The sequence below is a fragment of the Felis catus genome, chromosome E3, assembly GCF_018350175.1.
Source record: "Felis catus isolate Fca126 chromosome E3, F.catus_Fca126_mat1.0, whole genome shotgun sequence".
In the NCBI taxonomy this organism is placed as follows: domain Eukaryota; kingdom Metazoa; phylum Chordata; class Mammalia; order Carnivora; family Felidae; genus Felis; species Felis catus.
Genome location: NC_058383.1, coordinates 33,692,985 through 33,718,326, shown reverse-complemented (window position 1 = coordinate 33,718,326; position 25,342 = coordinate 33,692,985). Strand labels below are relative to the sequence as shown.

Below are 25,342 nucleotides of genomic sequence, written 5' to 3'. Positions count from 1 at the left end.
AATTATGCGTCCATAAAGTTAAAAAATAAAACCCTTCTCACGTGGATGTGCGACGTCTGCCGCAGGCATGACTGTTAGTTAAATATGTAGCCGCTGGAGTAATAAGTACTTACAAAAGGATCTGCTGGCGAGACAAACTGCTCTTCCCTAGGGAACCCCCCTAACCCCGCTGTCCGAGGCCCCTGCAGGCCCTGTAGTCCACTGCACATCTCCACCTCTGTTCTGGCAGTCTCCGCCGTCACGGGCACGAAGTGAAATCCTGGTCATTTTTCAGGGTCTTGCTCTAAACCGCTGCTATCCTTGAAGCCCTCCCCAATGATGCCCTGCTCCCGCCCCCACCAAAGAATCCATGATTCCCACCTTGAACTTCGTTCAAATTACAAGCAAGTCCTAGAGATCTGTTGTAGTTAACAGCACCACAGTGTTGAGCACTGAAAAACTCGTTAAGGGGCGCCAGGGGGGCTCAGTCAGATAAGTGTCCGACTTTGGCCTAGATCATGATCTCGCCATTCTGGAGTTCAAGCCCTACATTGGGCTCTGTGCTGATAGCTCAGAGCCTGGAGCCTGCTTCAGATTCTGTGTCTCCTTCTCTTTCTGCCCTACCCCACTCATTCTCTCTCTCTCTCTCTCTCAAAAATAAACAAACATTTAAACAAATACTTAAAAAAACTTGCAAAGAGGGTAGATCTGAAAGAGGGTACATCTCAGGTTAAGTGTTCTTGTCCACAAAAAAAAAAAAGAAAAAAAGAAGAAGAAGAAGAAAAAGGGGCGCCTGGGTGGCTCAGTCAGTTGAGCGTCCAACTTTGACTCAGGTCATGATCTCATGGTTCGTGGGTTCGAGCCCCACGTCGGGCTCTGTGCCGACAGCTCAGAGCCTGGAGCCTGCTTCAGATTCTGTGTCTCCCTCTCTCTCTGCCCCTCCCCCACTCATGCTCTGTCTCTCTCTGCCTCTCAAATATAAAGAAACGTAATAAAAAAAATTTTTTTAATAAAAAAATAAACATTAAAAAAAGTTAAAACTTAATGTTTATTTATTTTGAGACAGAGAGAGAAATTGGGGGAGGGGCAGAGAGAGAGAGAGGGAGAGGGAGAGAAAGAAAGAGGATACCAAGCAGGCTCCACACTGTCAGCACAGAGCCCGACGCGGGGCTCGAATTCACAAACCGCGAGATCATGACCTGAGCCGAAGTCAAGAGTCAGATGCTCAACCGACTGAGCCACGCAGGCGCCCTGAACTCATTTCTTTCTAAATCCAATTATTTTCAGCCGTGTGTATCATGCCACCAGCAGAGGATGATTCATCCACAAGCCTTCCTTTGGCCTTACCTTCTGGTGGAGCACCTCTCATGATCCACCTGTAAGCGCTGGAGGGAACACGAGGCAGGTTCGGGGTAAGAGTGTGGGGAAGGGGCCCTCTCGGAGACAGTGGTCCAGAGTGCCTTCTAAGGAGGCCCCAGAGAAAGTAACCCTCCGTCAACCCTGGTTTCACGGACCACCAGCCCTGCTACTTGTCGGGGGTGGGGAGGCCCGGGGCTCAGTGTGGGTTCTGAAAACTGGACATACTGATGCTAGCCCCGGGCGTCACTCTGCAGATGGGACAAAGCAATGCACAGACAACCAGCGAGCTGGCTGTCACTGTCGCGAGTACCTAGGCAGGGCAGGGAGCCCTGTGTTTCCAGGAGGCCTCCTTCAGACGCGGACACCGTGCCACGGATTGAGGAGTAAGGTCAACCCACATCTATGGAGAACATCCAAAAGAATAATGATAAAAATTTGTTCAGCTATTTAGTTAACGGCCAAGGGTCCTTGACTGTCATGACTGTCAGCTCTAGGAGGCAGAAACAGCTCTTTCTGCCTCGTCACCAGCTCTGTGGGACCTGCACATAACTGGAGCTCAAAAACAATCCGGAGTGCGGTCCGTGAGTTCGAGCCCCGCGTCGGGCTCTGGGCTGATGGCTCAGAGCCTGGAGCCTGCTTCTGATTCTGTGTCTCCCTCTCTCTCTGCCCCTCCCCCGTTCATGCTCTGTCTCTCTCTGTCCCCAAAAAAATAAATAAACGTTGAAAAAAAAATTAAAAAAAAAAACAATCAGGAGAATGAATGAATGAATGAATGGATCTAAGACAAATGCGACAACGTACCCGTGGGTTGTGTGTTTTTTCTGTAAAAGCAAATGAGGAAGAGGACCAAGGCAGGCAGGGCCTCTAGTGGAGGGGAGGACACATGTGTGCTCTGCCCTGCCCCATGTCTGCGCCCCAGCATACAGCAGGAGCTCAATAAATGTGCATTGGACAGGGGAGTGCATGTCCTGCTCAGTCCTTTCTGTCCTTGGAGGTCGGCAGCCTATCCCGTCATGCATTCAGGTAAAAGCACCTCTCATGCCCCACGCCCGGGCATTGACTCAGGTCTTGAAATTCATTCATTTCATTCTCCAGATTGTTTTTGAGCCCCAATTACGTGCAAGCCTCGCAGATGTGTTCAGGAGGCAGAAAGCAGCTCTTGCTGCCTCCTGGAGCTGACAGTCAAGGGGGAGATGAGAATTAACTATCTAACAAAAGATTATGATTATGATCCTGGACGGATGTCTAGACGTGAGTTGGCCTAATCCCTCGGTTCCAGGTCGTACAACATTGGAATGTAAGCAAGGCCTCTGTTTTCTGTTTCCTCCTTCCCTTCCCTCCCGTCCCCTTCTCTTCCATCCCCCCCCCCCCCCCATGCTTCTTTGAGGACTTGACTTTTAACCTGTGCTTTGAAGCAAGGCAGAGAAAGAGCAGAAGAGCCCAAGGGCTAGGGGGCGCAAGACCTGGACGGGGGCAGTGGGAAGAACAGGACGGGTTCTCAGAGGGTTGGTGGGATCAGACTGGGCCTCGGAGTATTGACTGGATTAGGTTTCTAATCTCAGGTCTGCTCCCACACCCCGCTTGACCCTGGGCCATCTTTCCTCCAAGAAGGAAACGCGTCCTTCTCTTCCTTACCAAGGTGATCCTCAGAAGCCTTCTGGGGATGCTCCCAGTCATATCTGGGATGTTCCCTTGTCTCTGCAGCCCAGGGTCCAAGTGCCATTGTCCCACCCAGACCCCACTCTACTCCAGTAGATCCCACAGACACACTTGTTCCCTCCTGTCTGCAGGGTGACATTAGGACTTCATCCAACAACTGGGTGTCTGTTTACTGAACCCCTACCAAATGCCGGGCCCTGTTTTGTGTGCTGGGGACACTGTGAACAGCAATGTCCTTGGCTTTGAGGAGCTTTCATTCTGGTAGGTGGAGAGAGAGAAGCAGAGAGGTGAGATACGTGGGGTCCCGGGGGAGTGGTCTCTGGAGAGGAATACAGTTGAGGGGGACGCAGGCATAGAGGGCTGCGTGCAGGTCAGGTGGGCTGTGTGGTGGGGAATGAGGGTGTCGGGAGCCAGCAGACCGCTGGGACTCCTCATCGCTGCCGGCAGGGTGTCCAGGCTGGGGAGAGGTGGTCTTCCCGGGGCGAATTAGGTCATGGTGTTCCCTGGCTTCAAACCCTCAAAGGCTTCTGTTACTCTTGGGACAAAGGCAAAGCTTCCCAAGGGGCAGCCTGCGTGTGTGACCTGGCCTCTGTGGTCCTCCCGCCCCTGGCTCCTTCCATCTCCTCCATCCTCTCCTTGCCACAGAGGCCACAGGGCCTTTACACGAGCGGCTGCTTCCTCCACCCAGAATATTCTTCCCTTCCCACCTCTGCTCAGGGACTCCTATTCCTGTCTCAGATCCTGACTGTCACTTCCTCCAAGATGCTGTCCCCAGACTCCTGTGACCAGGGGGAGTCAGTTATCCCCCGTCTCCAGGTACTTTCCTTCTCAGCACTTGTCTAGGTTGGAAATGTACATGCATGTGTGTAAGTGTCTCACATCCGTCTCTTGCTGTCTGCTGAACACCAGCATCAGGGACAGGACCTGGCAACAGCAGGGGGGTGGCTCATGGTTCTCGAAGGAAAGAACAGAAAGATGAATGGATTGGATGAGGGGGCCACCACGGGAGGGCCCAGTGGGTCTTTGTGCTCCTGACAGGGTCAAGCACACTGGGGTACGAGGCAGACTGAGTTGTTCCCAGCTCCGTGAGCCTGGGCAAGCACAGGGGTCTCCGAGCCTCAGTTTCTCTCACTGGTAATGTGGGTGTGATCACAAATGCCCAGGGATGAGCAGGCATGTCTAGTTTCCCTGGCCCGCCTTATGCCCAGTGTGTGTGCGTATGTGGCAAAATAGACATAACATTGTATTTATCATTTTAATCATTTCAAGAGCACAAGTCACTATTTGGTGGCGATGAGAACATTCACAGTGTTGTGCACCCATCATCGCTTTGGGTATTTCCAGAATTTATTGTCATGGTTTTTTTTTCTTTTTTTTTTTTAAGCGTTTATTTTTGAGAGAGAGACAGAGACAGAGACAGAGACAGAGAGACGGAGCACAAGTGAGGAAGGGGCAGAGAGAGGGAGACACAGAATCTGAAGCAGGCTCCAGGCTCTGAGCTGTCAGAACAGAGCCCGATTCAGGGCCCAAACCCTCAAACTGAGGGATCGCCACCTGAGCCAAAGTCAGATGCTTAACCAACTATGCCATCCAGGCGCCCCAGGTTCAAGCCTCATTGGCTCAGAGCCCATTGGCTCAGGGCTTGAACCCACCAACTGCAAGATCGTGACCTGAGCTGAAATCAAGAGTCAGATGCTTAACCACCCAGACGCCCGTGTGTGTGTGTGCGTGCGTGTGTGTGTGTGTGTGTGTAAGTAATGTGTGTGTGTGTGTGTGTGTGTGTAAGTAATCTCTATGCTCAAATTCACAACCTCTGAGATCAAGAGTCACATACTCTATGGACTGACCCAGCTGGGTGCCCCCAGAAGCTATTAGGTATTTATGAAGGTTGTGTCATGTACGTAGAGTTTCCAGCACAGGCTCAGGGGTTCGAGAAGTGCTCTTTAAACACGCTTACTTTCTTCCAGTCCCTCTCCCCGCTCGTGTGCATGCTCTCTCCCTCTCAAAACAAACAAACAAACAAACACCCTGAAAAAATAAAACAAAACAAAAACACACGCTTACTTATTATTAGCAGCACTGACAATGGTACTCAGAAACTAACTTCTCACTTGCTGAACCTCCGGCAGCAAGCGCTCTGGGCCCCTGACATATGTTCACACTCATTAACTCATTCAGTCCTCACCCCAACCCAGGGGGGCAGGCTCCATGATCCCCATTTTACAGAGGAAGAAAGCGAGGAAACAGAGTGGTTTGTTAACTTGCCCAACGTCACACAGCAGGGCCAGGGTTGATCCTGGCCCCAATATCCCCACTCTTGACCTCCATGCAATGCCAAGCTCAGGTGAAGCCAGGGCCACAGGTGTTTTCCCAGATGCAGGGAAGGGCAAGGAATTAAAGTTTCCTAAGTGAGAATGGGAGGGGGGGGCAGTGTTTTCTGCTCACCCCAGGTGCCACCTGGAGGTGACACCTGGCTGCTCGAGGGAGAGCCAGGTAGATGCACAGAAAGCGTCCTCCTCCCTCCTTCTGCCCGCCTTCCCTTTGATGCCTGGCCTCTCATACCTCAGCTGTCACCTTGTTAGGCTGGTGACAGGTCCCAGGGCCTTTTCACTGGGGCCCCGAGGGGCCGGCTGTGACCCTGACAGGCTGACTGCCCAAGCGCAAGCTGGGAAGCACCCAGTTAGTCGTGCCGTGGGCAGGCAGGGAGCTCAGCGTCCTCCCTGCACGCCTGCCACCAGGGGGACGCCAGGGAGCAGCGTCCCGAGGAAGGAAAAAGAGCAGGCGTGTCCAGCTTCCCCAGCCTACTTACGCCCAGCTGCTCATAACATCCCCAACAATGGGCTGTGACTTTCTTCCACCCACTGAGGTTCTCTATGAAGAGAGAGCAGTTTTTCTATTTACTAAGCATAAGAATGTCTGGGCAATTTTTGGGTTTTCTGAAGAGGCTTTTAAGACCAGCCTAGTTTTTTGTTTTTGTTTTTAGGTTGTTTATTTATTTATTTGGAGAGAGACAGAGAGAAAGCAGAGGAGGGGCAGAGAGAGAAGGAGAGAGAGAATCCCAAGCAGGCTCTGCCCTGTCAGCACAGAGCCCGACGTGGGGCTCGATCCCACGAACCATGGGATCATGAGCCGAAAACCAAGAGTTGGCTGCCCAACTGACTGACCCACCCAGGCGGCCCTGGGAACTTTTTTTTCTTAATGCAGATTCCGAGGTCCCATGTTTGATCGGCCTGGGCTGAAGCCGGGACACCTCCAGTTTCTACCCGTCCCCACCACAGCCAGACACACACACACACACAGACTCTGATAGATGTGGTTTTTGGACCACCCCTAGGGAAACATAGAAATACAACACGGATTTTTATTTTATTATTATTATTTTTGGCATTTTTATTTTGAATAGGGATAACTAAACTAGCTATACATTTCCTCTCTCTTTATTCACGTTTATACCAGCTGATGGGATCACCTCGGTCTAGAGAATGCATGGGCTCTTACTGAGATAATAGTAAAAGCAAGAGCAAACATTTATTTAGGATCTACTAGGCAAATTTGCATGTCATTTGCATCCACATTTGCATTTTTACCCTCGCAACACTCCCGGGAGACGGTGCTATAATTATCATCTCCATTTTTTGAGAGGAGGAAATAAAATAACCTAAGCAAAGTCACCCCAGCGAGTAAGAGGCAGAGCAAGGATTTGAACTCTGGGCTGTCTGAGTGCCTAGCGGCCACGCCATGCTTCCTTCACCCCTGAACAGGTGGCACCCTGAACAGGTGACAGGTTCCAGTGTGCACCACAGACAGGAAGTGGGGGCATCCCCAGGGAGATGTTTCTCAGGGCCCAGGGTTGGTGCCGAGACCCGTTTGTCTTATCCTCCAGTGGTGACTTCTCTCAGATGTCCCCCTAATCCCAGGGACACTGTCCACGGTAGGAAGGGAATTGGCTGCAAAGTCTCTGTGTGAGGCTGGGGTAGCCGGGGCCACAGTTTGGATCCAAAAAGCACTAGGTTTGTTTTCAGCACGGTGCTACCCAGAATAAGGTGGATTTTATTGCTGTAAATGTTCAGACACACAGATCTAGTTGCCTGAGTGGGAAGAGAGTGCAGATCCCAGGACGGCTGCCTGTCACCTCTGCAGAGGTCAGAGATGTCTCAGAGAGACGATGTCTCAGAGATGTCTCAGAGAGACGATGTCTCAGAGATGTCTCAGAGGGATGCTTGTTTTCATGACTTCCAGTTTGGGAAGGCCACATGCATTCTGTGTGCAGGGCAGCTCATGGCCACCAACAGAGTCCGGTCTCTCTGACACTGATAGAAACCAGGACATGTGATGTGCTCCCAGCTAGTGACTTCCTCACAAGGGTGCTGTGGTGAGCAGGATCATGAGCCCTCAAAGGGGTCCACATCCTTATCCACAGGACGGAACATGCAAATATGCTGCTTTACACGGGACGGGGAACTGAGGCTCCTAATCTGATGACTTTAAAATAGGGATGGGGAGGCGGTGCCTGGGTGGCTCAGTCAGCTGAGCGTCCGACTTTGGCTCAGGTCATGATCTCACAGTCTGTGAGTTCGAGCCCCATGTCAGGCTCTGTGCTGACAGCTCGGAGCCTGGAGCCTGCTTCCGATTCTGTGTCTCCCTCTCTATTTGCCCCTCCCCCGCTCACACTCTGTTTCTGTCTCTGTCTCTCTCAAAAATAAACAAACATTAAAAATTTTTTTTTTTAATTAGGGATTGGGGAGCACCTGGCTGACTCAGTCATCAAGCATGCTACTCTTGATCTCAAGGTCATGAGTTCCAGCCTCACTTTGGGTGTGGAGCCAAAGTGTAAAAAATAATAATAATAAAACAAAATAGGGATTAGAGACCCGAATGACCTGGGTGAGACCAACGCAGTCTCAGTTCTTAGAAGAAAGGTGAAGGCAGAGGACCAGACCCAAGATGGACGTGGTGGGAGCCACTTGGGAGCCGTGGCTGTCTTTGCCGAAGGGAGGGGGCCAGGGGCCAAGGAATGTGGTAGCATCTCAGAGGAGCTGAAAAGGGCAAGAAAACAGATTCTCCTCTGGAGCCTCTGCAAAGGCACACAGCCCTGCTGACGACTTCATTTTACCTTACGAGACCCACAGCAGACTTGTGACCTGCAGAGCTGTTCACTAATGATTTTGTTGTTTAAGCCATGACATTTTTGGTAATTTGTTACAGCAGCCACAGAAAACAGAAAGCATGGGGTGCCGGGTGGCTCAGTTGGTTAAGCATCTGACTCTTAGTCAGCTCAGGTCATGATCTCTAAGCTGTTGAGATGGAGTCTCATGTCGGGCTCTGCGCTGATAGCACAAAACCTGCTTGGGAATCTCTTTCTATCTGACGGTCTCCTGCTTGTGCCTGTGATCTCTCTCTCTCTCTCAAAATAAATAAACTTTAAAAAATTATATATGTGTGTGTGTGTGTGTATTTTTTTTTTTTGACTCCTTGAACTATATCAGTCAGGATAGGCTGAGTTCCGCTGCAGTAACAAATGACCTCCGGAGCCCAATGACCCAGCAGCCCCAAACGACAAAGGTTTGCTTCTTGCCCCTGCTACACTTCCATTGCCAGGTGTCAGAGACTCTGTTCCGTGTGGTGACTCAGGACCCAGGCTAACGTGATGGGATGAGGTGCCAAAGAGAACGGGAGCTGCTAAATGTCTTCCACGGTCACTTGCACACATGGCTCGCTGGCCAGACTAATCACAGAGCCTCGCGTACAGTGCAGCAAGGGGCCGGGAGTGCCGTCCCACCGTGCACTCAGGAAGAGGGAACTGGGAACATCACTAGCAACTCATCACACAACCTTCGTCACCCTGAGCCAGGAGTCTCTGGCAGCCACATAGGGATGGCATGCCTCCTGTACCACTTATGGGACTAGGGTTGTACGAAATGACAATAGTACCTACCTCACAGGGCTGTCGTAAAGAGTCTACACAAAAAGGCTTTGAACAGTGCCTGGCACATAGAAAGTGCTCAAATCTCTTTGTTGTTGTTGCTGGTATAAATTGTGGTTCTTTGGTTATAAGCAGGATACAACTTGACTGTGATTATCTTAAGCAAAAAAATAGACATTTGTTGGAAGGAGAGAGGATAGATCAGACAATCAAAGAGAAAAGATGAACAACCCAGACCTCAGCCAGGGATAAGGGCAGCCGCGGGGATCCAGGAGGTAGGATCAGACAGCCTCTCTAGCCACCCCTGCTGGTCAAGGCTCCAAGATTCAGGTTCCAAGACAGATCTAGCTCTGCACATCCTTACCCTTCGACACCTCGATCGACAATCCTAACCAAGCCACAAGGAGCTGGGAGAGAGCAGCTCTTTGAAGGGGTCAAGGGCTGTGGTTGGAAGATGAGTCCACAGTTCACTCTGAGTGCCACTAATGCATCCAACAACTTCACTGAGCTAGAGGAAGACCTTCCCTGTGGGTGGATGTGCCCCTGAACCTGTGCACATGGCTTGACAAGCAGAGGAGGGTCTCCTAGCTCAGGGGACCTTGTACAGTGCAGAACCTGCTTAACCATCCATGGCCACCCTATATCTTTTACCAGTCCACAGAGAAAGAGAGATAGAGAAAGACACAATGTGGCCAGGACTGAGCTCTGGAGCTGCCACAGTCCTTGGAGTGGTCTAGGAGCAGAGGAACTCAGACTGGAGACAGAAAGAAAAATAAATCCAACCTGCAGAAAGAAACAGAGCCAAGAGGCTCCCTGAAATGCAAATCCAGTCTGCATTTCTGATGGGTTTCCATTTCTGGACCCTCCTGGGGCCTTTACGTTCTGCAAGATGCTCCATATCTTTATAGTAAGCCCCCCCCTTTTGCTTCAGCTAGCTGCATTCCAGCCCCAGCAGACTTCTAACAAAGGAGGAAGCATTTGGTTACAGCTATCATTCTCCTGGGTTGACAGGGCAACTCTTTTGCCAAACACCCCCGGGAGGTGAGACTCAGACTATACCTGGGGTTCAAAGGGGAGATGTATGGTGGAGCCAGTGTCCCTGGAGGTAGCGATAAAAAATGACGTCTGATTCTCTGCAGATGATGGATGAGAATTTAGCCACCTCCACCCCCTGAACTGTAGTTATTCTAGGAAAGCGGCTCTGGCAGCAGGGAGGGTAGCTTCCACAAGGAGAAGCCTCCATGGGTGTATTAAACAAAATGCTTTTGAGGAGCCCCCCAAGAGTCCCACTAGACAGTCTGACACCAGGCCCTTCCCATCTACTCTGGGTCACAAAGCCCAGGATGATGAGTCCCCATCAAGCATCAAGGGGAACATGGCACTTTCTCCCTCCCCCTGTAAAACATCCGAGCATGTGGGGGTGGGATTATCTTATATCAGGTCCATGATTTCATAATACTGATTGATCAACTGTGCAAATACAGGGTTATCTTGGGTAAATCTAAATTTCCCTTCCTCCAAACTCCTCTCAGAGGACTTCATGTGATCCTGGGTTGTCCTCTCTTCTCTCCACGTGGCTCAGGCTGGCCAGAGTAGCCCTGGCCGCTGGATTGGCTCACAACGTAGGCATGTGACCCTTGCTGGGCCAATCAGAAACTTCTCTGGGATTTTTTTTTCCAGATTTTATTTATTTATTTGTTTATTTATATGTATATTTTGTAATGTTTATCTCTGAGAGAGAGACAGAGCACAAGCAGGGGAGGGGCAGAGAGAGAGGGAGACACAGAATCCCAAGGGGCTTCAGGCTCTGAGCTGTCAGCACAGAGCCCGACAGGCGGCTCAAACTCACGAACTGTGAGATCGTGACCTGAGCCAAAGTCGGACGCTCAACCGACTAAGCCACCCAATCGCCCAATGTTTATCTATTCATTTTTAAAGTAAATGCTACATTCAGTGTGGAGCTCGAACTCATGATCCCGAGATCAAGAGTCACATGCTCCTCCAACTGAGCCAGCCAGGCGCCCCTTCTCTAAGCTTGATCCGTAGATACCGGGAAGCAAAAGTTCTCCTTCTGATCGGCTGCTAACCTGGGAGTCTGAAGCCACCACGGGTCATTGTTTCTGCTACGTGGAGAGAATATCCTCGCAATGAAGCCAGGCAGCAACTCACAGAACAGAGAGAGAAGGATAGAAAAAGCACATAGCCATTGCTAAAATTCCCGGTGACTTTCACCCATCAGTTTACTGTCTGGCTAAGCTCTTTGGGTTTGGGTTCACACTCAAAGAAGAAAGTTACATTTTGTGGGGACTCAAGTTGATGTGATTTTGGGGAGGTCCTGCTAAGAGAAAAACAGTTTAGGGACACCTGGATGGCTCAGTCAGTAGAATACTCGACTCTTGATCCCAGGTTGTGAGTTCAAGCCCCATGCTGAGTGTAGAAGTTATGAAAGAACAAAGTAGGAACGAAGGAAGGAAGGAAGGAAAGGAGGAAAAGAAAGGAAGGAAGGAAGGAAAGGAGGAAGGAAGGAAAGGAGGAAAAGAAAGGAGGAGGGAAGGAAGGAAGGTAGGAAGGTAGGAAGGAAGGAAGGAAAGAAGGAAGGAAGGAAGGGGGAAGGGAGGGAGGAAAGAAGGAAAACAACAGTTTAATTATGACTATAAAACGGCTAGTGGGGCGCCTGGGTGGCTCAGTCGGTTGAGTGTCCGACTTTGGCTCAGGTCATGATCTCGCGGTTTGTGGGTTCAAGCCCCGTGTCGGGCTCTGTGCTGACAGCTCGGAGCCTGGAGCCTGCTTCGGATTCTGTGTCTCCCTCTCTCTCTGCCTCCCCCCACCCCTCACTCACACTCTGTCTCTCTCTCCTTCAAAAATAAACATTAAGGGGCGCCTGGGTGGCGCAGTCGGTTAAGCGTCCGACTTCAGCCAGGTCACGATCTCGCGGTCCGGTCCGGGAGTTCGAGCCCCGTGTCGGGCTCTGGGCTGATGGCTCAGAGCCTGGAGCCTGTTTCTGATTCTGTGTCTCCCTCTCTCTCTGCCCCTCCCCCGTTCATGTTCTGTCTCTCTCTGTCCGAAAAATAAATAAAGGTTGAAAAAAAAAATTAAAAAATTAAAAAAATTAAAAAATAAACATTAAAAAAATTTAAAAAAAAAACTGCTAGGAAATGAACAGCAGCCCAGACTTTCCCCAAGAGCTAGTTTGTTGACCCTTGATCTAATATATGACTTAGGAGCAAAACTTCTAAAACAAAATAATTACTAGGGCCCCTCCCAGGGCTTAGGAGGACATAAGCAAATGCCCCAAAACTCATGTTTCGTGACCCTCACATTAAGTCACCTCTGTTTGTATCCACTTAGGGTCAGTCCCTTAATTTGTTTGCACCTATCACTTCTTTCCCCGGTGTTATACCAGACTGCACGCGAGAGCTGCCTCATCACTGTGTTAGTCTCTGTCTGTCTACACCACACCTGAGAGCTGGCAAATAGCTAAGGATATTTATGCTCGTTCTCTTTCAACTATATATATGTAGTTATACACAGATTTAGATAAATTGATTGACTGATATACAGAGAGATTGACATATAAATATAGAAATCAATCCTGCCTGTACTCTCTCTGTTCTCTTTTGGAAAACAATTTAGCAGGTCTGTGCCCTCAACTCAGCTCCCACTGACAACATAGATAAGCTTAATAGTAAGTGTGAGGCACTGTGCTTAGTGCTTTAATGACATTTTCTTATTTAATCTTCTTGATAAAGGGGGGAGGGGGGTCCATTCCCTGCCTGGGATTGGTTCAGGAATCCAGGCCTAAGCCACTCAGCTCCAGGCACTTCCCAATGAACGGATTCTCAGTCCATGGGTAGGTATGAGACCAATTACCCTGAAAAGAAGAAGGAATCCTATTCCATCATCAGGAGGGAGGGGAGGGCTCTCCATTGCTCATTAGATATGAACAACAAGGCACATACGCTCAACTCCCACAAGAAGCCAGAAGCCACCTAGTGACCACAAAAGAAACTCAACCTTAGTCTGAAGGCAAAGCCTGGATAGAGAAGGAAAGCTTCAGGGTTGGGTCAGATTCAGTTGCTGGATTAGCCCACACCTCGAGGACACCTCACCACCGGGCTCTTTGCTATGTGAAATGATGCATTTTCTTGTGGTCGACATAAATTTGTGTTCCTTCCAGCCACAAACATCTGGTTGATTTACGTTCGTTGTACACGTGAGAAAGCTGAACTCAGAGATATTATGTAACGCAAGTGAGTCACTCAACGAGTAAGTAGCAGACCTGGGTCTGACTTCCATACGAACGCCTTTCGGCATACCAGTTTGAGGCTTAGCCTGAACATCCTGCACCACTGCCCCCGTTTCTGCAGTGCAACCAATGACACATCAACAACAACTCTAATAATGGTAGCTAACACTTGATGAATGTCTGTGTCAGATACTGTTTCGAAGTGATTCACTGTTACCAGTATCCCCATTTAACAGATGAGGAAACCAAAGCAGAGGATTTAAGCAACCTGTCCAAGATCATAGGAGATTCCAACTATCCATGCTCTTACACACTACGTTAAATAAAGTAATGCGTTTTAGTACCGACTTCAGTTGGAGAAACCGGTTGCCACAGACCTCACCAACACCCTATTGTTACACGCGGGCTGCTTCACTTATTTGCAAAACCAGCCTAGCTCCTATAGGCATAGAATTTCCAAACCTTGGGGCACAGCAGGGCAGCAAAGACTAACGGCCATTACTTTGCTATATCCATTTATTTCCCGGTTTATTTTGCTTGTTGGCTAACTTTCTCCAGTTTGCTTTTCTATCTGCACTGCCACCCACTTCCTTATGTTACGACTTTAAATGAATTACATTCTTGGCACATTCACCTCCCTTCCTCCCTCTCCTGTCTGAAGCTCAGTAAACCCAGCTGGCGATAGGTTCGCCTCCAACTTGTTTCTTCTTGCACGTTATCGACTTAGGAGCTGAAAACAATTCCAAGTCTATAGCCAGTGTCCAAAGGATGCTTACCAAAGGCCCAGCACGTTCTGAGTGCTTAACATTAATGCTCCTTGAAACAACCTCTGAATTGTTCTATTGTTATCTACCCTTTGGGAACGGAAAAAAACCTGAGACACAGAGAAATTAAGTGATCTGCCAAGGTCACACAGCAATACAAACCAGAGCAAAGACTTGAATGTCGAAAGTCTGACTACTTTCGGCATTGCACTTACTAGGGGGGAAATGGCTACTTGTATGGTATCAGAGAACTTTTGAAATATTAAAGCGTGCCACCCCCCCCCCCCCCCCCCCCGGCCAGGCCAATCCTGTGTTTGTTGAAGATTCCGTCAAGCAGAGAATTATATTAACTCAGACCCAATCTTTTCAACCTGACCCTTTGTCCTCAGCCTGATTTCCTCAGCTTAAAATGAATGCTCTTTGCAGGCTTTCTCATTGGCTCTCTCATCCTTCCGGAGCTGGGCTGTCCCACAGGAAAGCTGCCAGCCACCTGTGGCTGCTGAGAACCTTTAGAGGGGCTAGTCCAAATTGAGAGGTGCTGTGAACATTCAATGCACACTAGATTTCAAAAACTTCGTATCAGGAACAAATACAATTTCGATAATTTTCGTATTGATTACAAGTTGAAATGACAATATTTTGCACGTATGAAGTGAAGCAAAATGTATTGCTAAAATTATTTTCAACTGGGGGCGCCTGGGTGGCTCAGTCGGTTAAGCATCCGACTTCGGCTCAGGTCATGATCTCGCGGTCCGTGAGTTCGAGCCCTGCATCGGGTTCTGTGCTGCCACCTCAGAGCCTGGAGCCTGTTTCAGATTCTGTGCCTCCCTCTCTCTGACCCTCCCCCATTCATGTTCTGTCTCTCTCTGTCTCAAAAATAAATAAACGTTAAAAAAAAATTTAAAAAAAACAAAAATTATTTTCAACTGCTTCTTCTTACTCTGTTGCTTTTTTATTTTTAAAAATTTTTTAATGTTTATTATTTAGAGGGAGGGAGACAGAGCATGAGTGGGGGAGATACAGAGAGAGAGAGAGAGGGAGACGCAGAATCTGAAGCAGGCTCCAGGCTCTGAGCTGTCAGCACAGAGCCCAACATGGGGCTTGAACCCACGAACCATGAGATCATCACCGGATCCGAAGTTGGACGCTTCACCGACTGAATTACCAAAATTCATCCTTTTTTACCTGTTCTGTGAAAGCAGGTAAAATGCCCCATTTTTAAATTTTTTTGTAAATTTTTGCTTCTTCTGCCTCTTCTTTTTTTTTTTTTTTTTTAATTTTTTTTTTCAACGTTTATTTATTTTTGGGACAGAGAGAGACAGAGCATGAACGGGGGAGGGGCAGAGAGAGAGGGAGACACAGAATCGGAAACAGGCTCCAGGCTCCGAGCCATCATCAGCACAGAGCCCGACGCGGGGCTCGAACTCCCGGACCGGGAGATCATGACCTGGCTGAAGTCGGACGCTTAACCGACTGCACCACCCAGGCGCCCCATCTTCTTTTTTTCTTTATGTTACCTTACAAATGTGGCTACTAGAAAATTATAAATTATATGGGGCACCTGGGTGGCTCAAGCCCCATATCCAGCTCAGAGCTTGGAGCCTGCTTCTGATTCTGTGTCTCCCTCTCACTCTGTGCCCCTCCCCCACTTGTGCGTGTGTGCTCTCTCTCTCTCTCTCAAAAATAAATAGAAACGTTAAAAAAATAAAATAATAAAAAAATGCAATTGTGATAATAGTGTTTGAATTACAAGTAAAAAAACCACCTCTCTCATGACACTTGAGGCCTAAGTCCGGGCCCAGCCAGGACAGCAAAGCCATACGGCAATTAGAATAGCAAAAGTTTAATTTAAAGAATTATTAACTCCCATGGGCGATTGGTGTAGTGACGGATCGGATGCTAGGGATGAGACACAATGCCCAAAGAAGAGTCTCTCTCTACTGCTCTTGGCAGCAGCCAGACCTTGTTAGTGAGGTGTTGCCTCTGGAACTTGCTGGAAATTTGCTACCTGGGGTGCTAGGAAGAGTCTCCCTGGAGGCTCTCACCACAAAACCATCTGACGGGGCGGGGGGTGGGGGGGATGTCAAGGGGAAGTTGGGTGCTGCTGACCACAGTGCACGGCAGGTGCCAGGAAAACTGCCCACACCAAAGGAGCTGGACTCTGGCTAAAGCTACATGCGCAGCTGGAGGCAAGCCCTGGAGGAGTCGGGGCCCCGGAGAAAAGTCCAGACACACTCTAAGCGCCTGCCTGGTAAGCACAGGGCACCAGGAAGTAAAACCCTTTGTGCCTGAAACGTGTCTCTCTCTCTCTCTCTCTCTCTCTCTCTCTCTCTCTCTGGCGCCCTCTACTGACAAAGCTTCAGGGCCAGCTGGCACAGGAAAAAAAGTTGGTTTTTTTAAATTTGTTTTAAATGTTTGTTTATTTTTGAGAGAGAGAGCCGGGCGGGGGCAGAGGGGGGAGAGGGACAGAGGATCAGAAGCGGGCTCTGCACTGACAGCAGAGAGCCTGACGTCAGGCTCGAACTCATAAACTGACAGATCATGACCTGAGCCGAAGTCGGATGTCGGACACTTAAGAGACTGAGCGCCCGGGCGCCACAGGAAGAAAAGTTTTAAAGGGCCCAGATCCATTTTCATAGAGCAGGTAAAAAAGGATGAATTTTGGTAGCGGGCATACACTATAATGATGAGGATTCTTCTGGATGCAAGGGACAGATATCCCATTCAAGCCTGCTTTTTCTTTTTTTTTTTTTTTTTAAATTTTTTTTTTCAATGTTTATTTATTTTTGGGACAGAGAGAGACAGAGCATGAACGGGGGAGGGGAAGAGAGAGAGGGAGACACAGAATCGGAAACAGGCTCCAGGCTCTGAGCCATCAGCCCAGAGCCCGACGCGGGGCTCGAACTCACGGACCGCAAGATCGTGACCTGGCTGAAGTCGGACGCTTAACCGACTGCGCCACCCAGGCGCCCCTCAAGCCTGCTTTTTCAAAAGTTATGTGTATGTGTGTGTAGGAGCATAGGTATATACAGTCTTAAAAGCATCGCCCCACAGATTACGTATCTATCAAGTACAAATGACAGAAGGGGCCTCTATGGTGGATAAATCTAGAAGATGCTACCTTAAAACAATGATCAAATTTGACACCACCAATGATAAGAAAAACCAACACCAAGTGCCCTGTGTTGGTGAGGAACTGAGGGACACAACATCACTTAGGAAGTACTCTCACCAAAAACATTTCATCAGGGGGTGCCTGGGTGGCTCGGTCCAATTTCAGCTTCGGTCATGATCTCACGGTTGTGTGAGTTGGAGCCCCACATTGGGCTCTGCGCTGACAGCTCAGAGCCTGGAGCCTACTTCAGAGTCTGTGTCTCTCTCTCTGCCCCTCCCCTGCTCACACTCTGTCTATTTCTTTCAAAAATAAAAAACGTGATTAAAAAAAATATTTCATCAGAATGTAAACAGTGGAGGGGCACCTAGCCGGCTCAGTCTTGGTGGAGCGTGTGAGTGTTGATCTCAAGGTCACGAGTTCGAGCCCCGTGTTGGGGGTAGAGATTGCTAAAAAAAATAATAAAAAAAAAAAAAGAATCCAAGCAGTGGAAACCAATTTCACAAATCCAAACTGAGATATTCTACAAAATAACTGTCTGGACAGAAACGTCAATGTCATAAAAAGCAGAAATGGTTGGAGAACAGTTCTAGGTTGAAGGAGACCTGGGATCCGGCAGCAGAGTGCAATGTGTGATCCTGAATTGTGAGACAGGACATTATTGGAACAACTGGGGTAAACTGCACATGGGCCATATATCAGAAAAGTTTTTTCAAGTGAACTTATTTATTTTCAGTAATCTCTACACCCAACGTGAGGCTCGAACTCAGCCCTGTGATCAAGAGTCTCATGCTCTTCTGACTGAGCCAGCCAGGTACCCCGGTGTTAAATTTCTTTCCTTTCCTTTCCTTTCCTTTCCTTTCCTTTTCCTTTCTTTTCTTTTCCTTTCTTTTTTTTAAGATTTCTTTCTTTCTTTCTTTCTTTCTTTCTTTCTTTCTTTCTTTCAGAGAGAGAGAGAGAGCAAATAAGGGGCAGAGAGAGGAACAGAGAGAGCAGAGCCCGAAGTGGGGCTCAAATTCACGAACCATGAGATCATAACCTGAGCCAAAGTCGGATACTTAACTGACTGCAAAAACCCAGGTGTCCTCCCCAATGTTAAATTTCTCAAATATGATAATCGAATTGGAGTTGAATAGGATAAAGTCCTTGTTTTTAGGAGGTAAATATTGAAGGATTTAGGATGAAAGTGTGTGATAAGACTAAGTCATTGTCAGATGACAGGATTCAGTAATAAATACCCAGAGACAGATATTAGATAGATGATAAATATAAAGAGATAGATAGATAGATAGATGCTAGATAGATAGACAGACATATAGATAGATGATAGATAGATAGTAATAGATAAATATAACAGAGAGATCTAAGTAAAATGTAGAAAACATACTTTTTTTTTAAAAATTTTTTTTCAACGTTTATTTATTTTTGGGACAGAGAGAGACAGAGCATGAACGGGGGAGGGGCAGAGAGAGAGGGAGACACAGAATCGGAAACAGGCTCCAGGCTCTGAGCCATCAGCCCAGAGCCCGACGCGGGGCTCGAACTCACAGACCGAGAGATCGTGACCTGGCTGAAGTTGGACGCTTAACCGACTGCGCCACCCAGGAGCCCCGAAAACATAATTTTTAAAGGAGGAGCTGAAGAACAGACCCACACAACCAGAGAGGAATCCACTAGCTTCAGGAGCGGTTGGATACATGTGCTCAAATAACGTGTCAACAATCTGTCTTTCTCCATCTCCCAGCTCTGCTCTGCTCATATTTGTTCTCCAAGTTCATACCCTATCAGCTAGCCTAGCCTAGCACACAGACAACACCTCTTTCCAGGGCTGACGCTCATTGGACACTCGGGTCACATGTTCATCCCTGAACCGTGAGGATAGGATGCCCTGATTGGTTACACTGGGTCATGTGCCCACCCTGGGAAGCTAGGAATGGCAGATCAGCTCCACATAAACCACATGAGCTAAGAATGAAGGACTGGTCATACCCCAAAGAAAATTTGGGAGGGTATTAACAGAAGAAAGAAGACTCAATGCAGGACGGATAAAAAGAACATTTGTAGGATATATATATATATATATATATACACATTACATCTATATTTAACCATCCATACTTTGCATCTTTTTTGGAGACTAACGTTTTTCATTCACCAAGACACCACTGTCTTATATCTTCACCAAGATACCACTGACTTATATCTCAATAAAGGTAGACAAAAAAATATATATCGTAGACAAAAACAAAATCACAGACAGTAGAGAAACCTGAGAGACATTACCTCATCCAGGTGGTGGTCAAGGTCAACAGCAACGGCGAGAAGCTATGTTGGTAATCTGCCTCCTTGATTTGGTGTGATGAGAATGGCACTTCCATCTGTGTGGTCCTCCTCCCCAGCTGCATCATCTCAGGCTCGTCATGTTCTGCACATATCTGACCAGCACTCCTCAAAACTGTCAAGGTCACCAAAGACAAGGAAAAGACCTGAGGGGAAAAAAGGAAAAATGACAAATCAACATAAAGCGGTGTTCCGGATGGGACCCTGGGGCAGAAAAAGGACGTCAGGTAAAAACTAAGAAAATTGTGAACAAAGTGTAGATTTTAGGTAATAATAATGGATCAGTATTGGTTCACTAACTGCAACAAATACATGATACTAATTTAAAATAGGGATAGGAGAATTGGAGTGCAGGTGGATGGGAACTCTTTGTGACAGCTTTGCAATTTTTCTGCATATCTAAGTAAATTTTTAAATTTTTTTAAAGTTTATTTATTTTGAGGGGGGCGGGGAGGGGCAGAGAGAGGGGGAGAGAATCCCAAGCAGGCTCTACGCTGTCAGCTCAGAGTCCGACGCGGGGCTCAGTCTCCAGGGCTCAGTCTCACGAACCGTGAGTCATGATCGAGCCGAAATCAAGAGTCAGATGCTTCACCGGCTGAGCCACCCAGGTGCCCCATAAATTTTATTTTATTTATTTATTAAAATTTTTATTTATTTATTTATTAAAAAAATTTTTTTTAACGTTTATTTATTTTTGAGACAGAGAGAGACAGAGCATGAACGGGGGAGGGTCAGAGAGAGGGAGACACAGAATCGGAAACAGGCTCCAGGCTCTGAGCTGTCAGCACAGAGCCCGACGCGGGGCTCGAACTCATGGACCCCGAGATCCTGACCTGAGCTGAAGTTGGACGCTCAACCAACTGAGCCACCCAGGAGCCCCTATTTTGTTCAATACATTATGGACATTTTGTACCACATCAGTTTTTTTTTTTTAATTTTTTTTTAACATTTTATTTATTTTTGAGACAGGGAGAGACACAGCATGAACAGGGGAAGGTCAGAGAGAGGGAGACACAGAATCTGAAACAGGGTCCAGGCTCTGAGCTGTCAGCACAGAGCCCGACACGGGGCTCAAACTCACGGACCGTGAGATCATGACCTGAGCCGAAGTCGGCCGCTTAACCGACTGAGCCACCAGGCGCCCACCACATCAGTTTTTAAATGACTGCATGGTACTCCTTCGTATGGCCGATTCATGATTTTTGCTGTTTTCAAAAGTTGTCACTGTCTTCCTAGGCAGACATGATTCTAGAAGGGAAGCTGGTCTCCCTAAAAGTGGCCATAGCTTGACAGAATGATCTGAAAACATGCCACCCCTTTGTCAGATCCCACAGGGCTCCCCCTTTCCGGCGGGGGCCTGGGAAGCAGCAATTGGTAGTGGACAAGCTCAGTTCTAGAACACAAGACAATCCCCAGCCCCACTACTGACCGGAAGCTCTTTCTCTCCCTAGGTCAGTATCCACCTCTGTAAAAACAGGTCATTGGCCTTGATGGCCTTGGTTTGGATCAAGCGAAATCCAATGTCTGTGTCTAGACCCTGGAGGATATGTGACCTGGGAGCACAGTAGGCCCAAGAAAGAATAATCAAAGAAGGGGCCAGAGCGCCCTGAGGTTAAATGACATTCCCAGCTTCCTAGCTGGCAGTATCAAGCAGGCCTGGGACCTGAACTCCGGTTTCCCTGAATCCCCAGCTAAGCCCTAGGAAGCCGAGCATTCTGGATGTACCAAGTGCCTGCCTGGTGCTTTGGACGGGACTATGTGCTTTGTTATGGTTGGAGTTTGCCATGTGATCCACTTCTCTTCATTCACCAAAGGCCAGACACAGACACAAAATGAAGGAGGCACCTGTCCCCCGCCTCACCAGTTGACTGCTACTTGTAAATTTCTCAGCTCAGCTATCACCTCCTCCAGGAAGCCCTCCCTGACCACCACACACCGGGTGTGCCTCTGTGTAGTTCCACAGCCCCTTGTCGCGGTTCTCGCCATGGTGCTCTAACTGCTCGTTCAATATGCCGTCTGTCTGTCTCTGTGACTTCAGGAATGGAGTCTCTCTTGTCTGCTGCCACATGCCCTGGGACAGTCACACTATTAGGCCAGAGCATCAGTTCACTAAATGTTTGTCGAGAAACAGATGAGTTTCAGAATGAACTGTTCGTGGAAATAGAGCCTGATTGCTATGCCTTGCCTCTTCAGAACTCCACTGTCGTGTGGCTACGACACATTTCCCCAAACTGGGTGGTTTGAAACAACAGGAATCTATTTCCCCAGGGTTGTGGGGCCAGCAGTCTGAAATCTAGCGGAGGTGCTCTGGGGCAAGCTCTATTCCTTGCTTCTTCCAGTTTCTAGTGAGTTCTGGCATGGCCTTCCTGGGCTTGTGGCTGTGCCAGTCCAAGCCCCCACCTCTGTCTGAACATGGCCTTCACCTCTTTGTGTCTATCCTCCGTGCATCTCTGATTAGCATATGTGGCACTGGATTTAGGGCGCATCACATTCAAAGGCTCTGGGGATGCAGGTGTGAACATATCTTTTGGGAGACTACCATTCAACTCACTACACCCACCCCACTGTAACTCTTGCTTTTCTCTCTGTCTCCCCATTACAGCATCGTGTCACTTAGGAATATATTAGCTGCAAGTGATAGAAAACCCCACCAGTGGGGCTCAAGTCACAAGGGCATTTATTGTTTAACAAGAAGTGCGGAGAGAGGCCACCCAGGGTTCATTTGGAAGCTCAGTGCTGTCGGCAAGGACCCAGGCTCCTGCCCTCCTTCTACTTTACCACCTTCAGTACTGTGGCTTTTCAACTTTGAGTTCATCTCCTCATGGTCACAAAATGGCTGCCACAGCTCCAACCATCAGACTCTTACATACCACTCACAGCAGGAAGGGAAAGAAGGCAGCAAATACAGCCACTCCTTCCTCATGGTCATTATGTCCGGGTGAGAAAGCTTTCCCAGAATCCCCCCGGTGGACTTTCCATTATAATTCATTGACCAGAGTTGATTTTCATCCCCACTCCATACCCAAGCCAATTCTTATTAAAGAACAACAGAATTTCCATGACTGGCTTAGACCAGCCTCAGTCTTAGTAGCCTAATAAAATCACCTTAGTAGCTTTTAATAAATACTAATGCCCATGCAGGCTCAGCGCTGTCAGCCCAGAACCCCAAGCAGGGCTCACACCCACAAACCAGGAGATCATGACCTGAATTAAAACCAAGAGACAGATGCCCAACCGACTGAGCCACCCAGGTACCCGCCAGCATTTAAACAAATTTTTTTAAAGTTTATTTTATTTTTGATAGAGAGAGACACAGAGACAGAGCACGAGCAGGGGAGGGCCAGAGAGAGAGGGAGACCCAGAATCTGAAGCAGGCTCCAGGCTCCCACCTGTCAGCACAGAGCCCGACGCAGGGCTCAAACTCATGAACTGCGAGATCATGACCGGAGCTGAAGTCAGACTCTTAACCAACTGACCCACCCAGGCGCCCCCTGGCATTTTTAAAAGGATAGTTTCCCCAAATGATTCTAATGTACAACTGGGGTTGAAAACCACTGACTTAAACCGAGGGTTAGCACATTTTTCTACATTGGGCCAGAGAATAAATTTCTTTGGCTTCGTAGGCCAGTTTTTCCTGCAACTATTCAATTCTGCTGTTACAGCACAAAAGCAGCCACAGACACTACTGAATGAACTGCTGTGGCTGTGTTCCAATAAAACTTCATTTACAAAGGCAGGTGGCAGGCTGAACTTGACCTGTGAGCCATAGTTTTCTGCCCCTGGCCCAAACCAACGCGGCATCGGGAATGCTGTGAACCAGACAAAAGAGAAATGGTCTGCGGGGGGCGGGGCGGGGGTGGGGGTGCTCAGTCATGATCTCACAGTTTGTGAGTTTGAGCCCCGCCTTGGGCTCTGTGCTGACAGCATGGAGCCTGGAGCCGGCTTCAGATTCTGTGTCTCCCTCTCTCTCTGCCCCTCCCCCACACGTGCTCTGTGTCTCTCTCTCTCAAAATAAACATTAACAAAATTTAAAAAAAAAAAAAAAAGAAGACGGGGAAGGGGCGACAAAGCAAGGAATGTCGGTGGTCTCTAGAAGCTGGGAAAGCCAAGAAAAAGGATTCTCTCCTAGAGCCTCCAGAAAGGGAGGCTTCCGGGGCACAGTCTGAATTTAGCCCAGTGAGACCTATTTTGGACTTCGGACCGTCACGGCTGTCAGACGTTAAATGCGTGTTATTTTAAGCCGTTAACGTTCATGGGGACTTGTTAAGGCGGCCCTGGGAGACGGATACACCAGACCCCACAGTGTCCAGACCCCACAGCAGTTCTCTGGGAGCCGCCCCTCTGGGTAGTTTCCTCCCACAGGGGGTCTGTGTTGCCTGGGGCTTACCAGTGGGCAATGACACATGAGATTCGCCGTCAGCTCCAGACCCAAGCCTCGGGAGGGCTGGCTTGCACTTTTGGGAGTCCCAGGATGCAATAGTTCAAGCTCTGGGGTCGTGTCAGAGAAGGCTGTGCGGAGAGGAGAGGCCGTAAGAGCTTAGAGGGGAGGGAGGCCCAGTCTTCTCGGGGGTCTCCGTTTAGCCTCCAGGTGACCCCAGCCCCATCGGCAGCCACCACGTGAGAGAGCCCCCAGGCAAGATCAGCTATGGCACAACCCAGCCAGCCCGGTCCACCCACAGAAATGGAGGGATAATAACACGGTTCTTTTAAGCCACTGTCTAATTTTAGCTGCCATGAGTTAAGTTGAGGCCCTTCTGTGGTGAGTGCTAGGAAGCCATCAGCTCCTAACACTGTCCTGAATGTCACCCCCACTTTCAAGATGAAGAAACCGAGGCCCTGAGAGGGAAGGTAAGGAGAGTGGCTGGTAGATGGGAGAGCTGGGTTTAAACCCAAGTCCTTCCACCTCCAGAGCCCCAGGCCCTTAGCACCTGCCAGGGCCAGCTCCCCTCAGAGCTCTCTGGATTATACTTGGAGGCCTAGGTAGGCCCCAGGCACTGCTTTGGCCGCCATTGTCGGCCGCCATGTTGGTTCAGGCAAACTCATTGCTAACCTCCTGCCCTTTTCCTCCTCTTGCTCTCAAGTCTCATCGGAGGAGAAGCGGGATTACTTACAGTAAGTGAAAACCAAGACTTGCACAGGAAGCGCAGCCTGATCCATTACAGGGTTATTCTAGCCTGTAATGGACCTGCACGCTCTCAGACACAGCCAGACTGTCTGGAGAGGGGCTGGGAGGGTTTCGAGCTACCCCGTGGCTGCTCCGGGGCGGGGGTCAAGGCTCAGGCATGCAGAGGGAGGGGACCACAGGCCCTCGGTGGCTGTTGCTCTGGGTCTCCTGAAACTGCCTCCCCAGACTGTCGTCAGCGTGGCTGGAACAGCGGCCAGCAGGTGCTCGGTCGCGGAGTGTTTACCTGCAGTCCTGGGGCTTTCCAGAGACTGCTGTTCCTTCCCCCCGGAGGGCAGGGAGGGCAGGGAGGGCCTCCCGGGGCTGATCGCTCGCCCCGGGCCTCGACCCCAGCTGCCTGGGCAGCGTCAAGGTCTGGCACCCTCTAGTGGCCGTGGGGAGAAAAGAGCCGCTTCGGAAGCGGTGGGCGGAGACTGGGGAGCTTGGTTCCAGCTGACGTTGGAAAGTCAGACTCTCCTGTCTTTAGTAAATGCAGGTGTCCGTGGCCTTATCAGATAGGTGTGTTCCAGCCATATGAGCTACGAAAAAATCTTGCTTTCTCACTGTTTTTTTTTTTTAATTTTTTAATGTTTATTTTTAAGAGAGACAGACACAGAGCACAAGAAGGAGACGGCAGAGAGAGAGGGAGACAGAGAATCTGAGGCAGGTTGCAGGTTCTGAGCTGTCAGCAAAGAACCCGACATGGGGCTTGAGCCCACGAACCCTGAAATCATGACCTGAGCCAAAGCCAGATGCTTAACCGTCTGAGCCACCCAGGCACCCCTCTCACCGTTTTTTC

The 25,342-nt window shown here is 49.0% G+C and overlaps 1 long non-coding RNA gene across 1 annotated transcript; it reads right to left on the bottom strand.

Moving 5' to 3' along the window:
* Positions 1-12,652: 12,652 nt before the first annotated feature.
* On the bottom strand, positions 12,653-24,887 carry LOC123382676. The gene is made up of 4 exons (XR_006591366.1): positions 24,791-24,887; positions 23,770-23,891; positions 19,326-19,528; positions 12,653-12,791 (listed from the first exon to the last, which is right to left on the bottom strand). It is a non-coding gene; the product is annotated as an uncharacterized LOC123382676 (long non-coding RNA).
* Between the last annotated feature and the right edge of the window lie 455 nt (positions 24,888-25,342).